Raw genomic sequence first — 23,486 nt, forward strand, 5'->3', positions numbered from 1 at the left:
TATCTAGTATTACAGAAATATAATAAACATAGGCAGAACCATGAGTTTTTAAGAATAATTTGATGCATAATCTCAAAGTTTTTATTATTAAATATTTTTAGTTTAGGTTTCATAAACGATAAAAAAAACCAACACATTTAAAAAAAAAGGAGAGCAAGTACAGGGGGTGGTGGTGCACGCCTTTAATCCCAGCACTTGGGAGGCAGAGGCAGGTGGATATCTGAGTTTGAGGCCAGCCTTGTCTACAGAGTGAGTTCCAGGACAGCCAGGAATATAAAGAGAAACCCTGTCTCAAAAAAAAAAAAGAAAAGAAAAAGAAAAAAAAAGGGAGAGCAAAGGTAAGTATGTAGAATATACTAGGTTGCTTTATGCTCTAACTTGAGAACCAAAATATAACATGTAGGAAAAACTCCTTGTACAAACTGGTAGAAAACATCACACTAAAGATGATAAAACACCTCTCCTTCCTGAACACTTCAAAAAACAGACTTCCCGGAGATCTTCATGTTTTCCTGTCTGGAAACAAGAAAGCCCAGTAACTTCATCCACCACCACAATCATATTTCCAGGAGAACAACAAAGCAAAACCTAGGAAAGCCACTCTGGTGGCTTTTTCACTCTCAGCACTTTTTATTTTATTATAGACATACAGAGAAACTATTTAGAAAGTCAAATAAACTTTGGTAGGCAACAAACTTTCACTCAAAAACAATATAAAAACAAATTCTATTTTATCTTATGACAATAAAAAATGTTGTCAGAAGACAGGCAATGGTAACACACTTTTTATCCCAGCAGTGTGGATGCAGAGGTAGGTACGTAGATCACTTGACTTTGAAACCAGCCTGATCTATAGGCTACTCAGGAAGAGGCAGGGCTTCACAGAAAAACCGTGCACCAAAAAAAGAAACAACATTTTTGAAAGTGTGAGTTGTCTGCTTGTTTGATTTTAAGGGTTAGGGAGGTGCTCAATAAGTGAAGTGCTGCTCTGCCAGCAGGAGGGCCTCAGTTCAGACTCTTATCCACATGAAATCTGCTGCACTGCTGCCTGTTTCTATCCAATTCCAACACTTTGTCTGACAAGACACAGATCCTAGGAGTCAGCCAGTCCAGCCCAAATGGCATGGCCAGGTTCAGTGTTTGACTTTAATATTAATGTAGAGAGCATTGGAAGACATTGGGCACAGTGCTAGGGCCTCTACACACAGCATAGAAAACTCAGACCTATGTTCTTTAGCATGTATTAACTCAATTCCTCACTATAATGCTATGAAGTAGGTAATACTATAGTCATCATATACAGCTGAAAAAATGAAGCACCAGACATCACTAACCAATCCAGGCTCATACAATCAGTAAATGGGGGCCGGCTGGATCTGGACTGAAGATGTCACATGTTCAAATCAACTACAGGATCCATTTAGTTTGAAATTTTTACCAAGAGCCTATTAGGTACCAGGCACAGTTCTAAGTACTAGGGATAAAATTATAAATAATCTAATGGATCTCTACCCTGTAGTTAGGGAGAGGAGAGCCACAAAGTCTAATGGGAATAAATAACAAGTGAAAAGTGTATCTAATAATAAATACAAATGATAAAAATATTTAATTTAATACCAAACAAAAGAGGCAAAAAACAAAAAGAGAGAGACTTGCTTCTATTTTAGGAATCAGGAGTTCTCTCAAGTAAAGAACAGCAATAGAAGACAAAAACAACTACCACCAGCCAGAAGAGGTGCCCAGTGTATCTGCCTGGGTAGCATCCTGAAGCCCAATAGTGAGAGTCACAGGTAAGGCTAAGGGTAACTTGGCAGCTGCCCTGATGGCAGGGAGGAGCTTAAATTCAATCCTGTATGTAACTTAGAGCTTTTCAAAGAATTTGAGAACAAAAAGTTCAATCCATGTTCTTTTTCAAAAGAACTTGGGAAAGATCCTTCTTATTATGTGAGGCACAGCAAGCAAAGTAAGGACACCAAATGACAACACTAATCCCACAATCTAAGGAAGATGACACTAGAACTTAAGACTTGCTTTTGTATAAGGTTTACAAGGAGATGAGATATTAAAAGAACCTACAACTTGTCTCTCAATAATCACTTTTCTCATACTCTCAAGTTCTGTTCAAAGAAAATTACATTTCTAAATATCTATGAATACCCACATTGTTTCAGTTGGCATTATTGTTACTAGAAAAAAAAGTAAAACGTATTTTTAGTTGCTTTTTTTCCCAATATTCTGCTTAACTTACCCTGTGACTTATTTTGGTTTTTATTAATGGAAACTATGGAAGGCAGAGAGAGACACCATATACTGGAGGTGAGCTGTGAGAGGAAGCTGGAGAACCGCAGCGCAGGCCCCTGGCGCCCCTGCCCTGATCTGCAAAACTGGAGGAGCAGATGCTCGCATGCACAGAGAATGAATGGCCTGGATCGCACCAGCCCTGGAGGAAAGAGTGACTTGCAACACTGTCTCGGGGGCTCAGAGTCAGGCCCGTGGGCGCACAGGTCCACGCAGTGCAGGCAGCAGAGCTGGGGTGGCCGCACCGTGGCGGAGAAGGAACCGCGGGTCTCGGTTACACAATTCGGCAGCCTGAGGTTCGAGAGCAGCGCTGACCGAGACCTCCAGACTCCCCTTCATTCCCAGACCCAACAGTCCCGGAGATGGTCGCTCACCTTCCACACCGCCTCAACACACCATACCTGGGCCTCGCTGTTGCCACCTCCACTCAGTGCCCTCACGGCAGCCGGGAGGACGTCTGAGAAGGTAACCAGTCAGCAGGGCTCCGAGCAGCACCATCTGCACCGCGCTGCAGCCTTCTCTTCCTCAGTCGCAGCACCGCCTCGCGCCTCCACAATGGCCCCGCCCCGCTCCTCACCCCACCAGGCTTCTCTAGGGCACCCTGTCCCCATCCTCTGAGTGACTGGGCAGCTTCGGGAGAGCTGCTTGCATTCAGTATGCACAGTGTACAGGGGCTGCTAGGGCAGAGAGCCAGGCGACCAGTCCCGGTCCTCCAGCCGAGTTGGGGATGGCATAGCCTTGTGGTCCATTGCTGGCTGGCAAAGGAGGCCTCTGTGGTATCCAATCTGAGACTCCATTGTTATTGCAATAATCTTTATTGTTGGAAGACTCAAACAAGAAGCCAACCAACTCCTCTCCCCAAGTCCAACACTTTACTTCCTCCAACTTAGACATTTGAAAGAGTTTGCAAACACTCAGTACTCTTTTCAAAACTGACTTTGCAAGCCAGGTTCAGAACTAAATGTTTTAGTTAGGATAGATGACAGAGGTGCTGGTTAGTCAACAAAATGATGGACTGGGTATTAGGACTATCTTGTACCTCACTGGTACAAATTGGCATAATTATGCTCTAATTGTATTTTGAGAGAAAAGTTTCATTTTAACAGGAAGGGTCATGTGTAGGAGGAGCTAAGGTAGGAGGAGTACTAAGAGGAAGAAAAGGAGTAAGAAGAGGAGGAGAAGGATAGGAGAAGCTAGGTGATGAAAGAGAGTAAGAGGGGGGAGACAGGGAGGCAGATATTCATGTATCTCCACCAGTCAAAGATAGTTGTTATATCTAGGTTGGTCAGTGGGTTACACCTCTGATTGAACAATTCCAAACTTATAACGCTTATGATTAACATTATTTTTAAAAAAATGTATAAATGCAAAGAGGAAAAGGGGGCGTGCGATAGGGGTTTTCTAAGGGGGGGGAATGGGGATAGGGGATGGCATCTGAAGTGTAAATAAAATATCTAATAAAAAAAAAAAAAAAAAAAAAACTGACTTTGCAAACCTGACATTCCCGTCCCCAGAAAGACAGGAGAGATTCAAATAAAATCGCTCTGGGTCTCCTTCTTTTTCACTCTCCTTCATAAATTCAACTTCGGTATTCCATCTCCATCCCTAGAAAGCTGCATGTTTCTCTGGACCCACATGAAAAAGATAGATACAGCTTAATTTTAGGAGTTACAGAGCTCCTAGATGTACCACCAGCATGTCATGTCATGAAATGCCAAAGGGAAGAAAAAAAAAAAAAGGAAAGAAACTGAAGATTTGGAAAATTGTTATTTTTAAAATTGTCTCTGCACAGCAGTTGTTTCCACTAAGAAAACTGACAAAGTTTATTTTTGAGACTGAAAAATGCACACGTTCCAACACCGTTCACAAAATTTAATATAACCCAATAATTAGTTATAGCATACCTTCTGTCCAACACTCACTGTACCATGCCTTTGTGCCAATGGATGAACACATTGATTTCCTGTGTCCAAAAATACTTTTAGTGGCCGGGCAGTGGCCTAAATTTCTACTGTCTGAGAATAGGCTAGAAACTCTATCTTCTGCCTTTGATCTAATTTTTAAAGATCAAATGCCTCAATATTTTAATATCTACAATTAAATTCCCTTCTGCTTACTGTATAAGTCTATTCTTAGGCTTCTTATCTGTCATGTCAGGAATCAATCCCAGAATTCCCATGGAACCCACTTTTAAAGAATTTGAGCATATCCTTACAAGACCTTTTCAAGTCTTCTCTAAAGAAGTTTTTCACTCAGTCTCTCTTCTGTGGAGCTTAATATCTCTGTATACTTAAATGATTACCATTATACTCCCTTCTGTCCCTAAAACCAATTAAATCAATTTTCCTTATCGATGTCCTTTTGCTGCTTTTTGGAGGCCAGCAGCCTTTTACTGTCTGCCTCTGCCTTCCTCCAAACAGCCTGTCTCTGCACAGCAAGGACTCCCAGCGCCTGTGAGCAGCTCTTCTTAATAGTTCCAAAGCACAGAAAGAATTCCCCACGTGGTTCAGGCAAAATCTGTATTCCCTTCTATCTTTAAGAACAATTAAACCAAACTTTAGAATCCTATCCTTTGATTACCTGCTTGTAAGAAGCAGGCACCTTTAGCTTTTCATGTCTGGCTCCCTGCCTCAGAGCCGACATCCTGTCTCATTTCACAGCAGGGGATCCTAGCACCTGTGAGCCCAGCCAGTCCCTGGGTTCCTTTGCTTAAATTCCACACCTCCCCCACCCCCAGAAACTGCAGCCACCACTTGACTCACTTTACTCCTCTTGCTGAGAAACCAATTTCCCCTCTTTCTAGACTTATATCACTGTGTGTATGTGATCAATCCAAGAATTCCTAAATTAATAGTGGATTCTTGACTGTATCTTTTTATTTATTTTTTTTAATTGTCATACAATGTATTTTGATCAGGTTTTCCCCTTCCCCAAATTCTCCCAAAATGTAGTCTTGATGAGACTGACCTATACTTGAGAGGGGGAGGAGTCCTTTAGTGGGCAACTCTAGGCTTGAGATCTAGGTTAAATAACAGCAACTCAGTTCAAAGTGCAGGAAACCTCAGAAAAAGACAGGCTGGAGATGCAGTACCCACTTTTATTGAAGCCTAAAAGTTGGGAATGGGATGAGAAGTCTGAGACAATGCTACATACTCAGGTCAGGTGTCTGTGTGATGGAGCAACAGACCCAGACCCCAGTGCAGGTGAACAGAACTTAGACTCCTGTGCAAGCTTCTCCACTCTTTTTGTATCCACTCCATCCAAAGATGGTGCCTATGGGGTGGGTACCATCCTACACCTGCCTGAGCCATGTTCCAGTTGCTTCTGGAAATTTCCTCACAGACTCATGGGAAATAGTTCAAGTGTGTTTCAAACTGCTTAAAGTGACAAGTAGGTTTAACCATCACAGGGGGTATCATCCCAGAAGAAGCTTCTAAGGTAACACATTCATCAGCTGGAGTTTAAGCAGATGACAGGATTTCTTTCTATTTAAAAAAAAAAAAAAAAAAAAAAAAAAACAAGAGAATGGGATTAAAATAGAAAAATAGGGGAGGTGTTTTGTGCACATTGCATGTAGTTATGTCTCTGAGCAACTCGGCTTCCATCCTACTTTAAGCCACTGCACTCAGCCAGCCTTATTATAAGGTACAAGCAGCATGTTTTTAAAAATGTAGCATATGTACACAGATGAGTCACAATATCACAGCACAATGGATTTAGGAGAAGCCAAACAGCAGTTCTCACAGAGGCCACACATATGCAAGGACTTGATTCATGTCACATGAACTCATGGGTTCACACTGCTGTGCTCCCTTGGAAAAAAGAAAAAACTCTACAGCCTTACCCTTTGGACTCTGACAGGGGCATAATTTGGCTTCCACATGTACAGAGGCTTAACAAGTAATTTTTTGAGCAGTTCTGAAGGGCCACAACTAATACATTAATATGTCTTATTTGATGATTATAAAATAATAAAAAATATAAAATTAGAGATGTGCTAGCTACTGGATCACTTCATGGTAGAGTTTACACAAAACAGACATTATAAAATTTGGTTTTTATTGATTAAAAAATGGAAAGTCTGAAAATTGGATATTTAACCTCCTATTTACCTCAATTGGAAGCAAATGCAAGGGAGAGCACAGGATGAAAAATGTTGACGATGTCATCACCTGCATGTCCAACAGCTTTTTGAAATCTGGAACACAACCTCCAGACCAGAATACAAATTGCAAGAGAATGCCTCGACCTCCCTAATGATGAGTCTGAAGGTATTTCCCAAAATATACAAACATGGGCTTCAACTTATTGGCAGGTGGGAAAGAGAAAATCATGAGGTGACGGGTCCAGTGTATAGCTCCTGCTAACTTGCTGTGTGACACATATCTGATCATTCATTTGCAAACTAAAGAAAAGAACACTGTGTCCTCACAGTTCACACAGGTAGGCTCCCTGGAGAGTGGCCACTACTCCACATGCAGCAGTACTTGAATGAGACAGGCTTTCCTTTTCTTCTGTGTTTAACATTCTACACAAAGAAACCAGTGCATTCTTATTCTTGTATCTGTATACTGATGGTCTATTTCAGTCTTGCTCTGTTTGTTTGGGATAAGGTCTCACATAACTAAAGTTCGGCTTAGAATTTTTATACAGCTGAGGATGTCCTTGAACTTCTGATTCTCCTGATTCTAATTCTCAAAGATATGAACGAGCATACCAAATTTTTGCAATTCTAGAGTTTAAACTTTTCAGGCAAAAACTCTACTATGGAACTATGAATCCAGAGCCTTGCAGGTGACAGGAAAATGGGGCTACCCAAAATGATGGATTTGATTCTTTAGTCTTGGGGTTGCAGCAGTCATCATCATCATGTGATAAACTGAAGTACCACATCAGGAGAAAGGAGTTCTAACCAGCAACCTCAGACAAATGTTGTCTCTACACATGTGGCAAAAAAACATCCAAGTAGCAGCCTAGGCTTGGAACTAGACAAGGTGTCTATTGTAGCACCTCTGTACCAAAACTTGACATATGCATTCAGGGTCAATGTACTAAGAGACATTCACCAAAATTTTAACTGTCCTTCCATTTCCCAAAGAGTTCTACATGACTAATATAACAAAGCAAGTGGCTCTCATAAGCCAGCAGAGCTTGCTAGTTATCTCCTCCCCAGAGCTGCTATGTGCCCTTATAATACTGGCAGATGATGACATGAATGACAAGAAATGCACCAGGCCTGGCACTTGAAAATGTTTGGGTCAAGCAGTGGTGGTGCACACCTTTAATCTCAGCACTTGGGAGGCAGAGGCAGAGGCAGAGTTCCAGGCCAGACTGGTCTACAAAGTGAGTTCCAGTACAGCCAGGGCTATACAGAGAAACCCTGTCTCAAAATAAACAAATGAACAAGAAAAGAGAAGAAAAAAAAAAGAAAAGAAAAGAAAAGAAAGGAAAGGAAAGGAAAGGAAAGGAAAGGAAAGGAAAGGAAAAGAAAAGAAAAGGTTTGGAAAAGCATGCACTCAATGCAATGTTATCTGTCCTTCATTCTATTAAGAAAGATAAGCCAAATAGTCCTGAGAGGAATGAAATATACCTGTAAAATACAAAGTTAGATGGTTGTTCATGAAATAGTGGTCACTGGAAGTGTCATTTTGTTTTTTTTTTTGTTTTTTTTTTGTTTGTTTGTTTGTTTGTTTGTTTGTTTTTTTTTTTTTTTTTTTTTTTTTTTTTTTTTTTTTTTTTTTTTTTTTTTTTTTTGAGACAGGGTTTCTCTGTGTAGTCCTGGCTGTCCTGGAACTCACTCTGTAGACCAGGCTGGCCTCGAACTCAGAAAACCACCTGTCTCTGCCTCCCAAGTGCTGGGATTAAAGGCTTGCGCCACCACCACCTGGATCATTTATTTTTAGATCATATTTTCTGTTGGAAAATAAGAGTTGGGAAAGTATTACTTCTACTCTTATTTACTTCATCTTCAAGTGAAGAAAGCATGAAATTGTTCAGTGGCTATACATGACTGTAATCTCAACAATTTGGGGGTCCCAGATGTAGGAGAATCAAAAGTTCAAGGTCATCTTTGGTCATGTAGCCAGTTGTCTGTATACAAGGATACAAAAGAACTTGACTCTGCTGTCCAATACCAGGTAAGGTGTTGATGTGTATACACTCTGCCTAAGAAGCAGCACAGGTCCAGCTCAAGCTGACAGCTCTGAGAAGTCCCAGCCTTGGTCCACTCAATTTTCTGTTAATGGGAATCTCAGACAGATTTACTGCTACTTTGGGCAAATAGATAATGAGGAGCTCAGCTTGTCACAAACACATTTAAAGAATAAAAACACTTTCAGAACATAAGAAGGTTGAGGTAATCCTTTCTGAAGTTCTTAGTGCCTGGAGCTGCCAACTGTGGCATTCTGCAACCTTCAGGAGCCAATTTACATTGTAGGCTTAAAACTTACATTAGTTTAAACAAACAAAACCTAAACAAACAAAAAAATGTTTAAGCCAATGGGTCACTTCAGTTGTGAACTGTGTTAAGAATTAATATTATGAAAATACATTAAACCTTAACATTTTAAAGGTTCTAGTAGAAGAAGAGGTAGAGGATTAACACAACAAACAAGCTGTCTGCAGCCCAGTATGTTATCTGTCATGAGCAGGTTGTGATAAGGGTTTAGGGTCCCCTTGGGAAGAGGAGGGACAGGTCGTCTCCACTCAGGAATCATATACAGGATTGACTGTGAGATGGTCAGTTCCCCGAGAGGCGAGAGAGTATGCCAGAGACAGAGGTTTGATATTTAATTGCTCTTTAATAATGCACAACAAGCAATATATTATCACCAATGCTAAAGCTATTGTAACACCGAGGTATTGCCACATTTCCTATGCATTGACTCTATCAATATCAATACAATAAAATAAGCACATGCTTCTGTGCACCTCTTCATCCACATCTTTAATTTTAAAATATGGCTGTCTAATCCCCTAACCCTAACTCAAACCCTGCTTGCTGTCGGGCATATTTCTTAATTACACCTTTTGAAGTGAGAAACCCTTTATTAATCTTGCTCTTTTGAGATGTTCAGATCTACCTTTAATTTGGGCTACAGATTCTTTTGACAACCTACATATATAAAGGACATTGGACAGGTGATGTTTTTGGTTTTGTTTTTAGTATTTGCCCTACTTTTTTACAAAACAAAGGTGATTTGTTTGTTTATTTGTGTTTTAAAACAGGTATTAGTAAGTACTTATTTCTTCAGAATTCTGGTATTCACTGAAGATCAGCTGTAATATCCTGCAACATGAAATTAACCAGCCCTTGAGTTTTCTAATTTACCTTGTCCAACAGCCTTCATTGGGACATTCTATTACATAACCTTTCTGTATACAAAGATTCATTCTCTCTATGATTTGAGCTATGTTAATCTACAAAATGTGTACTGATACAACTGTTGTTTTTCTCCACTTTTCCACTAATGAAGATGTGCTGGCTAACAATAGTGCTCAACTGTGTTTCTCTTATGTTTCTGGCTTTTCTCCAGGGTTGATTGATACCTGTCATCTGGTGGAAGGAAGCTGCAGTTTCCCTGAGCCCAGCATGAAGCCACAAAACTAGACTCTTGTTTCCTAAAATTCCTCTTTAATGTTAATGGTGTTAACATTCTGTCTAAAACTCTACCTCACTGTTACCTGGTGACAGCCAGGTATCCTCCCCACAGCTTTCTCTCTTTAAAGAGAGATAGAATGTGTTCTATGTGTGTGGGGTAAAGGGATGTCTCAGCAGACTCTTGCCTCAGGCTGAGATATCTCTTCTCCCTAAGGAACCAGCATAAGACAGTATAAGTATAGTATAGAATATAGTTTATTTAGGACATTGGGAGGGGAGTTAAGAGGGTAGTAGAGGCAGAAAAAGGCAGAGAGAGGCAGAGAGTAGAGAAGTAGAGGCCAGGCATGAGCATGTGGAGAGAGAGGGGGGGAAGGGAAGAGCCCAAGAGGGCAAGAGAAAGAGAATAAAATGTCAAGAGATCAAAAGAGAGGAAGGGGTAAGCAGCCACCTTTACAGGGGGTCAGGCTTACCTGGTTCTTACCAGGTAACTGTGGGGAGGAGCACACCTGGCTGTTGCCAGGTAATTGGGGTGAAGTTTAGACAGAATGCTAAGAAAAAACTGGGGTATCCTTCCACTTGTGGTTCAAATTGATACCTCCACTGCACACTGAGTACTGGGCTATGGAAACTGTTCACCTTGATTACACGAAGAAGAAGGCAAGTGCTGTAAGGAAAGCTCAGGTAAGGTCTGGAGTCAGGTTCTGGTAGGTGCAGGGTCATTGTTCTTGGGGCAGAACAGCTGGCAGCTTAACAGCCAGAGCTGGAATGCTGAGTTCTCCCCTAGGGCTTGGTGGGGTGAGATTCCTCTTTGAAGACAGAAACAAATGCTAATTGGGTGTAAACCACTCCTGAGCTCTTGAAAAGGTCTGATCCTGGCCCAGAGGCACACTTTAACTTTGAGGAGTGGTAAGACTCACTGGCCAATCAAGGCTCCCAGGCAGACCTGCCAATCAGACAAGGAGGCGGGTTCTTCCCCATGTTATTTTGCAAGTTTGCTGTGCCTGTGCAAGCTTGAATGGTCATCTGTGCCCTGCTCTGAGCTCTGCTGTCGGTGCTGTGTGGAGACCTCAGGGAAACTCTGAAATCGAGTCATGGTGAGCACAGGATCACTGCCCACAATGGGTAGGAGCAGGGGGGTGAGAAGTGGGAGCTGGGGTGCTGGGTCCTCTCTGGAGCTGCATGGGAAGCATCAGCCAGATGTAACCACCTGTGAAGTCCGTGGTGATGACCCTCATGTGTTAGATGAGGAGGTGACCTCTGAGTAACTTCATGTAAAATCAGCTGTCATGGCTGATTCTGAATCTGCCCCAAACATTTGGACCAGTTGCTTTATTATAAAAACCTGGGTGCTTTCTCTGACTCTGCAGCACATGTGTCCAAACATTTCTGTCTTTTATAGTATACATTAAGAAGACAGGCACAGCTGGGCAGTGGTGGCTCACGCCTTTAATCCCAGCACTTGAGAGGCAGAGGGAGGTGGATTTCTGAGTTTGAGGCCAGCCTTGTCTACAGAGTGAGTTCCAGGACAGCCAGGGCTACACAGAGAAACCCTGTCTCAAAAACAAAACAAACAAACAAACAAACAAACAAACAAACAAAACCTGTTTTTAAGAAGACAGGCATAAATCTAACAGATCTGCTTTCTTACATTACTTGTTTTAGTTTTGTTTAGTTTTTCTTATTTTTTTCCATTGCAGATTTTTATGTTGCTTTACTTTTATGTTTAGTGTTTGATTATTATGAGGTAAAGGGACTGTTTTCCCCTCCAATCTCTTGGGTCTTTTGGATACTTCTTGTACATTAACATGCATGTTCTTTGGTTTAGGAAAATTTGCATTATTATTTTATTGAAAATATTTTCTAGACCTTTGTGCTGAGATTCTTCTTCCTCTAATCCAATCATCTGTAGTTTTCCTTTCTCATATGTTTCAGAAGTCCTGGTTGTTTAGGGTTAGGAAAGTTTTAGAATCCACTTTTTTTTGTTGACCAATGTATTCATTTTGTCCTATTCTTTAATGTCTGAGACTCTTCTTTCCTGTTCCCTGGTTGAACCTTGCCTCTGCAGTTGTCAGTGCACAGGTAATTTCAATGCTCTGCTCTCAGGGACTTAGCAACTGCTTAAGTCATTCCCTGCCTCCATCACCTGCTGCTGTTGTCAGGTGTGCTTTATATACAGGGACCACCAGCTACACAGCTCTCTCTGTTTGTTCCCTGTCTCTGTTCTCTGCACATGCCCCCTCTATTCTCTTTCTCTACTCTCAGGGCTCTCTTTCTGCTCCCTGTCTGTGTGCCTGTCTGCAGGTCCTCTTCTGTGCCTCTATCCCTTCCCCAGGTTCTCACTCATCTCCCTTCCCCCAAATAACGTCTTTTCTTTTTTTCTTTTTTTTTTTTTTTCTTTTTTTTTTTTTTTTTTTCTGGTTTTTGAGACAGGGTTTCTCTGTGTAATCCTGGCTGTCCTGGAACTCACTCTGTAGACCAGGCTGGCCTCAAACTCAGAAATCCACCTGCCTCTGCCTCCCACCCAAGTGCTGGGACTAAAGGCATGTGCCACCACCGCCTGGCTAAACAATGTCTTTTGTACTATATCTGTTGAATGTTTTTATTTCTCAGGACCTGCTGTGATAGGATAGCTTGGATATTTTGGTGACATATTTTCCTGGTTATTATTTTTTATATTCCTATGCTGATGTCTAGTCCTCTAGGTTTAAGGTGATTATAGATTTACGTACTGATTTCTGCATTTCTCTTGCTTGGTTGGACATTTTGTTCCTAGGTTGCTGTTTGATGTCTGGATTTACAGAGAGAGTTTCCTGAGTGTTGCTTCTTTTACTTACGTGTTTGGTGGGTATGCTCAATAGGGAATGCTTGCTAATGTTGAAAGCAGTGAGAAGAGGTGGGCAGGAAGAGATGATCTTAGCATCCTCAAGGAGACATAGTCAGGACAGAGGTAAAGCTGCCTCTGGTGTTTAGTACAGTACTAGGGGAAACTGTGATCATTGCATCTGGGATAACAGACAGTGTGGTAGATTTATAGAAAGCTTACCTTGTGTCCTGGCAGGTAAAGCATGTGGTTGAACAGGGACTGTCTGCACAAGTGGGGCTGAGACACAGGGATGAGGCAGGAAAGGAAGGGCAGGTGGGGATTGTCTATCTTACCTAGAAGAGGCATGCACAGGGAGAGAGGCAACTTCCACTGGTATTCTGTCTCAGAGTAAGTGCAACTGATATTAGGATCTGCAGTAACAGATAGTGAAGCTGGTCTTTGGATAAAGTACCTTTTCTACTGCAGTGCATGGCTTGTGGTTGAACAGGAACATCTTTCAATAATAAGGACCTCAGGAACAAAGATGAGTTTGTAAAGCCCAATCAATTCTGTTTTAGAGAGTGCACGAAGTCTATTTGAGCAAACATCCTATGACAATCCCCCCCCTTGTCAACACCCAGTCAAGGTACAACTGCAGGGTTAAGCTTCATGTAGATAACTAATTCACCTTACAGAGAAAAAGTTAGTCTACCCATCATGGTTGTCAGATGGTTTTGCCCCCTTGATTGGTTCCTACAGATTATGCTGGACATGTAGTTTTGAAAATATTAAGTTGATGACCTGTATGTTAATGTCTCAATCTTTCTGTAACTACAATAAATACCCAGCACCCCTAGACTTGGTCTCTCAGTTTTCATCTCATGTGAGGCTGACTGGTGAGAATTTTTATTACAGAACTCATAATAAAGACCTCCCTGTGTTTGCATTGCAATGGGCTCCTTGTTGGTCTTTGGGGTCTCTGTGAGTTGGACCTAACATTTTAGTGTATTGACCCAAGATCCTCAGGACTCCCAAACAAAAGATTGAAAGGCTGTTTGTTAACATGCACCATTGTTGTTTTTGGGTCAGTGGCTTGCCTGCTAGATTTGTGTCTGTGTGCCTTGGTTTTCAGGTTTTTCTTGAGTATATGTGGAGGGAGATGACTAAATTGAATGTGAAACCCTGCTACAGTGGATACACTGGAGAGTCATAGCCCCAAAGTGCTTCAAAGATGTTCCAGAGACTGGTATTCTGGACAGTGTGCCTCTGGTCTAAATTTCTGGGAAGGTTAGAGCAGACTTCAAAACCTGCTACAGGGCTCACACCTGCTGCCATCCTGTTTTCTTTCTTCTTCTTCTTTTTTTTAAATGATTTATTTTTATTGTCTTTTTTGTTTGTTTGTTTGTTTGTTTTGTTTTTCGAGACAGGGTTTCTCTGTGTAGCCCAGGCTGTCCTGGAACTCATTGTGTAGACAAGGCTGGCCTATGCCATCCTGTTTTCATTTTCTCCTCTGTACAAGTGGAGGAATCTGCTGGGTAGCCTTTACCGCCCCCTTGTGGCTGTCTGTTATGTGTGTAGCACTTTATTATTCTGTGACTGAGGAAATGAGACTGTTTCCATTCCAGTTGATTTAGTTACTGACCCCTCACCTTGGGTTAAATCCTTCTTACCAACAAAACTAATACCCATTGACTAGTCCATGACAGAAAACTCTTCAAGACAGCATCCAGAGCACAATCACTTTCTTTCTACCTTGTTTTACAGGGTGAAAAGAACAAAGACCTCATTTTCCCTCCCATTTCATTCTACCCTCTGCCCAGTCTACATGTGACTCTGTAGTCTTGGAGTTGTCATTAGATGGAAGGTTGTTCTTCATTCCAACAGAGGTAGCATATCTTCCTTGGACCAGAGATCCTGTCCTTTGGGGAGGCCATTTCCAAGTCTGTGGGGCAATCTGCTTCTCTATCCACCTTCCAGCTGTTTTAGCCACATCTTTGGTAGCACTGGCCTGGGAACCCAGGGTTAAAGACACCTCACCCCAGGTCAGCACAGCCTCTGAGCTCTTCATTCCAGTATATCCTTCCCTGCTCTGAAACAGATGCCCTCCCTATTTTGTCCTGGCTCAGCCACAACTCCAAGTCCCTCGTGGGGTGGCAGGGGCTCCTGTAATTGATATGGTTAAATCATTGGTTTTGTTTTATAACAACTTCCTCATTTTTGTGTCTGTGACATAGTTGTCTTAAGTTCTCAGCATTTCAGATCTACAGTCATCTGAGAGACCTTAAATCGAGGGAGTGCTCTCATCTGAATGGCTGGTTTCTATGTCTGTGAGAGATAGTGTTGATGATTGATTAGGAAGACTCTTCCACTGAGGGTGGCAATATCCCTAAGCAAGTGGTCCTGGGCTGGATGAGAGAGCAGGCTGAGCATGAGACAGTGACCAAGCAAGAGAGCAAGCCAGGAGACAGTGTTTGTCCATGCTTTTTGCTTTCAATTTCTAATCTAAACTCCCAAAATGATGGACTGTGAACTGACAGAACCATGTACAACAGCCATTTATTACCTGAGATGCTTTTGCTCAGAGCATTCAATCACAGCAGCAGAGTAGCAAGTTAGAACAACAACAACAACAAAATGGTATCCAGATGTGATTATGCTGCTGGACAGAATCTATGTTCTCTTTTGAAGGAATGTGGAGAATATCACAAACTGAGATGGCAAAATCATAGAGAGCTGTACATGGATCTTAATCAGTTGTTCTCATAGGACATGGAAGCTTGGGGTGTTGACAGTAATGCAGCCAAAGGTAGTTGAGGTCATGCTTGTTCAGTGGAAAATAGACTCTGAGAAAACTTTAGTTAGAGGTCATTTGTGTGATACTTTTGTCAAAAATCTTCCCTACTTTGGCTTATGCCCTGAGACATTGAGTAGGGTACAATTTAAAACTAATATGCTGATTTGTATATTTTTATTTTATTTATATGTATTGTTTACTTTTCCCATTTATTTATATATTTCCTTATATCTCAGTTACTACCCCCTCTCCATTCCATCTTCCACAGTACCTCATCCCTGACTCCTTTTTTTTCTCCCCAGGGAGGGTTGGGGGCCACTTGAGTATCCCCCAGTCATGGCATGTCAAGTCTCTGCAGGGTTAAGCACATCCTCTCCTACTGAGGTCAGACACACCAGCCAAGTATGAGGAACAGTGTGCACAGACAGGCAACACCTTAAGGGACATCCCCCACTCTGGTTGTTGGGGAACCCATGTGAAGACTGAGTAGCACATAGAGTACATATATACTGGGGACCTCTGTCCATCCTGTGTATACTCTTTGGTGGGTGACTCAGTCTCTGAGAGTCTCCTAGGGCCCAGGTTAGTTAACTCTGATGGTCTTCTTATCAACTTCCTGTTTTAAAGGCAAATAGTTGGGTCTGTCTTACACTTTCAAGTGTTTAGTTCATGACCAACATAACAGGTAATAGGGATCAACTGAAGAAGGCATCACTGATGCTAACTCAGTCCTGGCAGGACAAATTTAAAATATAAATTAAAAATAAAATATAAAGTATAAAATAAAATAAAGTTTAAAATTTAAAATATGTAATAAAATAAAATGTAAAATATAAAACATAAATATAAAATATAATATAAATACAATTTTAAAATATAAATTAATAAAATAAAGTAAAATATAAAGTATAAAATAAAGTTTAAAAATCAAAATATATAATAAAATATGAAATGTAAAATATAAAATTTAAATTCAAAGTACAAAAATAAAATAAAATATAAAATATATCAAATATAAAATATAAAGTATAAAATATAAAATAAAAAGTAAAATATAAAATAATATAAAAATAAAATATAAATATAAAGTGTAAGTATAGTAATATTTTAAATTTTATATTTTATTTTTAATTTTAGATTTTATATTTCTAATATCTTAGAAAAAACTTTCCCTGGTATGCAATACCTAATAAGGTAATAGGACCTGATAATGGACCCATCTTTGTTGTCCAGGTAAGTCAGGAACTGGCCACCCAGCTGGGGATGAATTAGAAATTGTGCATTTAGGCTCCAGATTTTAGGACAGGTAGAGAAAATGAATAGAACTCTAACAGAGACCTGGACTGACTTGGCCTTGGAGACTGGTGGGAGTGATTAGACAGTACTCCTTCCCTTTGCCTCATTCCAGGTTCAGAACACCCCCGGGACTGGTTAAATCCAGTGTGGGAGCTGCCACTGCTCACTGAGACAGGGGGGCACTCAATCCTTTTCTTTTTTTCTTTTTCTTTTTTTTTTCTTTTTTCTTCCTTCCTTTTTTGTTTTTTCTTTTTTTCTATTTTTCTTTCCTTTTTTCTTTTTTCTTTTTTTCTCTTTTCTTTTTTCTCTTTCTTTTTTCTTTTTTTCTTTTTATTCTTTTTTCCTTTTCCTCTTTCTTTTTTCATTTTTTTGTTTTTTTTTCCTTGTTTTTCTTTCTTTTTTTTTCTATTTTCTTTTTTTTCTTCAGGGCACTCAATCCTAATATTGTTCTTTCCAAATCCCTGTTTTCCCGCATGAAAGCTTTCTAGATGGCTCAACATATGAGACCGGAGGCCTGAGCACCAGTTCCAAGCAGGAAACTCAGTCTGACATCACTGAGCTGGAAACTTGGAACCCAGCTGAACGCACCTGATGACGACCCCAGCCTCAACCCCAGATACACGGGCTCTAGTGGCCGACTTTGTAGGCTACAAGCTAAGGCAGAAGGGTTATGTCCGAGGAGCTGGCCCAGGAGAAGGCCCAACAACCAACCCGCTACACCAAGCCATGCGGGCGGCTGGAGATGAATTTGAGACCCGCTTCCAGCACACCCTCTCTGACCTGGTTGCTCAACTACAGGTGACCCCAGGCTCAGCCCAACAATGCTTCATCCAGGTTTCTGAGGAACTATTCCAAGGAGGCCCCAATTGGGGCCGTCTTGTGGCATTCTTTGTCTTTGGGGCGGCCCTGTGTGCTGAGAGTATAGACAAAAACTTAGAGCCATTGGTGAGGCAGATACAGGATTGGATGGTGGCCTATCTAGAAATACACCTGGCTGACTGGATCCACAACAATGGCGGCTGGACGGAGTTCACAGCCCTGTACGGGAACAGGGCCCTGAAAAAGACATGGTGTCTACAGGAAGGGAACTGGATGTCAGTAAAGACAATACTGACAGGGGCCGTGACACTGGGGGCCCTGATATCTGTAGGGGTCTTTCTTAAATTGGTTTTTCTTCATCCACGCTGGTGAACTTTTGTTAGAGAAAGGGTAAGTGCTGTTCAGATTTTAGTGTTACGCCATCGATATCGAACTTTAGGTCAGGAAAATGAAAGTTATGATGATACTGAAGTTTAAAATTTCTAAAAATTTACGTTAGAAGTGGGGTGGGAGCAGGCCTATGAATAGTTAAGTTTTTATGATTAAAAACCTAATGGAATATTAACAATGTGGTAAAGCTTTTGCATGTCATAATTCTTTACACATACACAAAGAAATCACAGTGGAGAGAATCCTCATTAATGTAATCACTGGGGAAAAACTGACAATTCACTTTTATCTACGACTACATTATAGAACACATTCAAGAGAGTGACTCGGTGTCATCAAGGTGCTAAGCCATTGCACTGCACAGTCATTACCCATTACATAAAAGAACACATACTAGAGAGAAACTGAATGTCATGAATGAGGTAAAGCCTTTCCAGGACACAGTCATTTCTGAATACACAAAAGAAAATGTGCAGAGTGAAATTTATGAATGTTGTCAATGTGATAAAGACTTTACATGTCCCTGTACTCTCCAAACACTTAAAGGAACATACACCTTGGAGAAACCTTACAGATGTAATGAATGTGGTAAAGCCTGTGCCTATCTCTGTAGTCTCCAAAGACATAAAAGAACACAAACTGAGCAGAAACCTTTTGATTGTTCTAAAGTTGGGAAATCGTTTACATGCCACAGTGGTTTCTGAATACAGAAATGAACACATATGAGAGAGAAACCATCTGCAAGTAATTAACATGTTAAAGCCTCTGCATGTCCTAATCATATTTAAATGCATGAAAAAATTCATAGTTGAAGTAAACTGTGGTGATTTAAATATTCCTGACCCTAAAAAGTGGCAATATTAAGAGATGTGCCTTGTGGGAGTAGATGTTACCTTTTTGAAGGAAGTGAATTACTATGGTTGTGGTCTCTGGAGCTCAGGCCAGTACAAAACAGACCCTCCTACCACTTGGCTGGAAGACAGTCTCTTCTTGGATGCCTTCTCATGAAGATGCAGAACTCTCAGCTCCTCCTGTATCATGGCTGCCTGCATGCTGACATTCTGCCTGCTATGATGGCAATGGACTAAACATTTGAAAGTGTAAGACAGACTGAATTAACTATTTGCTTTAAAACAGTTGCCTTGGTCACAGTGTCTCTTCTTAGCAATGGAAATTCGAAGACAGAAGTTGGTACCCCAGACTTAAGTATTCTTATTGGTAAGCCTGACCATGATTTTGTTGGAAGCAATGTGGATTTTTAGACTTTGGATTTGGACATGCATTAAGTGAACTTCATGGGCTATCCTACTAAAACACATATGTACCAAGGGTGGTTTGAACTTTGCATAGAATTTTTATAATGTTTTGCTGAAGAATGCTGTTGTGTTTTGTTCTCATCTGAAGGTAAACAGGTTTATTTTGTTAACCGGATTGACAGAGGAAGTCTCAGGAAAGCCAAGCATAGCTTTTGGCCTGTGCTTACTCTCATGGTGATTGTTTTGATCATGCTTAGTAATCTTAGAAAGAAAAAATATGAAATGTTAGCTTCAAAGAGAAAATCTCACCAGGAAGTTGAATGAAGCTAAATCCTATGATCAAAGACACACAATGGCATTAAAGAAATGGTGATATTATGGCAAGATTCTATTCACCTAAACATATGGAGGTGAAGTTGTATGGATGAGAACTGTATAATGTTAGGCATTATTATTAACTGGTTATTCTTTTTATGTGGACATAAGAGAATAAAAGTACGTGTCAAATTGAGAATTGATGGATTGTGATTACTATACAGGGATTTCAATTTAAAATCTAAAAGGATATAGGATATACTTAGGTCCAGGCATGGTGGTACACACCTTAAACCCCTGGAGATGAACGTCAAGCAGATATCTGATTCAAGTCATCCTGGTACAGAACAAGTTTAGGTAATGCAAAGTTTAGATATGGGCAGAGTGTTACACACATATTACTCAACATTCAGAAGACAGAGCCATGCAGATCTGAGTCCAAGGTTCATCTATAGAGCAAGTTCAAGGACAGCCGAGCTTAGGCAGTGAAGTTTTTGAAAACTAGAAAGCTGGTGATGATGTAATAGAAGGGGCGATGTTTGTGCCCCAGCAGGCAGAGGAACTCAGGAACTTTGTCCATGTGGCTCTGCTTTTAGAGGAAAGAATAGAAGGGACGACTGTAGACCATTGATGTTGGCTGTAGTTAGAAAATTAGTGGGGATGAAGAAGAAAACAGCACCACTGAAGTAACATATTCTATTAAGTGTTTTCTGAGAGGACAAAAAAGTTGTATTCCAGAGGTAGCCAAGGTTGTCCCTTGTGGTGCAGCTTGACTCACTCCTGTGCAAGACTCACCCAGGTGGCACAGGTTTTAAGGCATGAATGTTTCATGCAGTGCAGCTGAGGCTTGGCACCATGAAGGGAGCATGAGAGGAACACAGTCAAGACCGTTTGTCACAGAAGAACCCAGCACATTGAAGATGTCAGTCCCTTGGGATGAGCAGAAAGAATAGCAGCAGCAGTTGAGAGGAGTCAAGCAGGACCTAGTGTACTATAGAGGGAAGAGCTGGAGAGAGACCCAGCTTCTTTGGAGGAATGCAGAAGATCATCTGTGGATCCCAGATACTGGAACAAGAAGATGTAATTTTGAAGTTACTTTGGAGACCCCAAGAGTTTTAGATTCCAGAGCTGTGGGATACCTTCTCAGAAAAACTAGTTTTAGGAAATAAAATCAGCCAAAGAGAAAGAATTGTGTTCCAGTGAGCAAAGCAGGAAGGAGTTGGAGATCTGAAGAACGCTTTGACATCAGACATGGAGATGCAGAGTTTGGAGATTGCCTTGCCGGCTTTTGGTCTTCTTTTGGCCCAGTATTTCCTCACAATGGTAATTAAGAATGGTGACCTATATCCTGTGAATTTGGATGGATATTATGTGCTATATTTATGAATGTATAGGAAATTACAGTTACATGATTGGAATGATCTCAGAAAAGACTTTGAACTTTAGACTTTTAACATTTATGAGACTTCTATAGATGATGAGGACTTTTTAATTCGAACCTCACATATTTTGTATTATGCTATTTTTAAGTATGGTCCCCATATACTCATGTGTTTGCACAATCATATGGGTGCCAGGCAGTGGAATGTGGTAGTATAAATATGCTTGGCTCAGGGAGTGGGAGGAAGTTATTATGAGATGTGGCCTTGGAGAAAGTGCATCACTGAAGGCTTTGAAGATCCACCCAGTGCAGAATGGGCCCTCCTACTAGCTCCCTGGCAGACAGTCTCTTCCTGGCTGCCTTTGGATCAAGAAGCAAAACTCTCAGCTTCTTTGCCAGCATCATGTTTTCTTTCATGCCTGCCTTGCTTCCTGCTAAGACAAAAAAAGACTAAATCTCTGAAACTGTAATCCAGTCCCAATTAAACTGTTGGTTTTATAGAAGTTGCCTTGTTCATGACTTCTCTTCTTAGCAATGGAAACAGTAAGACAGAAACCCTGTGAGTGTATTTAATACAGTCTAGCCTTTGTACAATTCTCTAGTCTTCATTATCATGAAAGAATAAGTGCTAGAGTCTAAGCATGCCCCGCCCCCGTGACACAGGACACGCCTCCTGAGTCTTAAACACGCCCCCAGAGTCCTGAACATGCTCCCTGTTACTCAGGACATGCCTCCAGTGACTCAGGACATGCCTCCAGTGACTCAGGACATTCTCCCTGAGTCTTAAACACACCCTTGTGACTCTGGACAGAGTTCTAAACAGGCTCCCTGTGTCATAGGACACCCCCCCTCTTAGTCTTAAGCAAACTCTCTGTGACTCTAGACACGCCCCCTGATTCTTAAGCTTGCCCCTTTGTGACTCAGGACATGCCCCTGTGACTCTTGACACACCTCCTGAGTCTTAAGCACACCCCCTGTGTATCAGGACACACCTTCTGAGATTTAAGCATACCCACTGTGACTCAGGGCTTGCCTCCTCAATCTTTAACATACCTTCTGTGACTCAGGACATGCCCCTGAGTCTTAAGCTTGCCCCCTGTGACTCTGGACTGGCCTCCTGAGTGCTAAACATGCACCCTGTGACTCAGGACATGCCCACTGAGTTTTACACACATCCCCCTGAGTCTCAGGTCACACCCTTGAGTCTTAAACACACCTTCTGTGACTCAGGACACACCCCCAGAGTCCTAATGGACATGTTTAGTATAATGAAGCCTTTGCACACCTCTGTAGTCTTCATCATTATGAAACTATTCATACTGGACAGTGGTTACATACTGCCTTTGCATCACGGGGTCCACTGAGATCCAACACAACTCAACCACAGGACAAGGAAAATGATAAGAATTTATTGTAATCAAGTCACTACTGATAAATCAGAGCCACAAAATTATACTCAGAAGGTTAGCTGCAATACACCAGCCTCAGCCCCACCCTGAACCAGAAAGTTATATAGCTTCCAAAAGTCAAAACCACAAAGTCCTGTGCCAAGTCACACCGATATTTTTCTCCCAATCACGTTTGTTTTGTTTTTTTGTTGTTACTTTATGTCCAATGATACAGAATGTAGGTTGTATGGTCAACATTATCACAGCCATTTGTTCTTTTATGGTTAGGAACATGCATTATATTTTGAGAAATAAAACATGAATAACAGAGATTATTGTTAGGAATGAAGACCCCAAACTTGGGAGACCCTTACTCCAGTCTCGGGAAGTAACGGCCACCTACAAACTCACAAGACACCACACCTGGATGCAATCAGCAGAGGCTTATTAGGGAGGAGAGTTGCCAACCAACAGTCAAACAGCTCATGCTCCCAAGAGTAGAGTTTGACAAAAGACCAGCAAGCTGAGGGGCATTTTAAAAAGTGAAAACCATAAACCAGGGGAGTGAGAAGGGATGATGAGGGGTTGTCAAAGATACATAACATAAAAATAGTGGAATATTCCAGAGGAGCTCAAACCTAAATGATTCAGGATCATGTAGAAAGCACTCTGCAACCCATTCCTCACAAAAATGTGGTCTTGCCATGTCACTTGTTCAACTATTTTTTGATTAACTAGTTGATCCAATTTTTAAGTCCTTGCTTTTTGGACAGTTAACCAGTAAACAGATAGTGGTGAGATGGCTCAGAAAACCAGGGTTCAAGTCCTAGCAAAGACATGGTGGCTCATGACAAATGGATCTGATGCCCTCTGCTGGCATGCCAGGGTACCTGCAGAAAAAAAGCCATCTAAATTAGCCATTAGAATTAGCAATCAGTTAACCAGTAAAAGGCAATTTCACTTAGACTATCTTAGTATTACTTGGTGAGGTAGCCCGTGGAGTGTCTAACACTTGAGTTGTTTTATTTGTTATTTAGGGGAAAAGGGCAAGGGATCTATTAAGTTCTACTTTCAGAATAAGCTGGGGCTAAAGAGATGGCACAATTGTTAAGACTGCTTGCTGCTCTTGCAGAGGAGCAGAGTTTA

At 41.2% G+C, this 23,486-nt stretch overlaps 1 pseudogene; it reads left to right on the top strand.

Annotated features, from left to right (window-relative positions):
• The first annotated feature begins 17,382 nt into the window (after nt 1–17,382).
• Nucleotides 17,383–17,982, top strand: LOC143437281 (bcl-2-like protein 2 pseudogene; annotated as a pseudogene).
• Nucleotides 17,983–23,486: the final 5,504 nt, after the last annotated feature.

This window comes from Arvicanthis niloticus, chromosome Y (assembly GCF_011762505.2).
Source record: "Arvicanthis niloticus isolate mArvNil1 chromosome Y, mArvNil1.pat.X, whole genome shotgun sequence".
In the NCBI taxonomy this organism is placed as follows: domain Eukaryota; kingdom Metazoa; phylum Chordata; class Mammalia; order Rodentia; family Muridae; genus Arvicanthis; species Arvicanthis niloticus.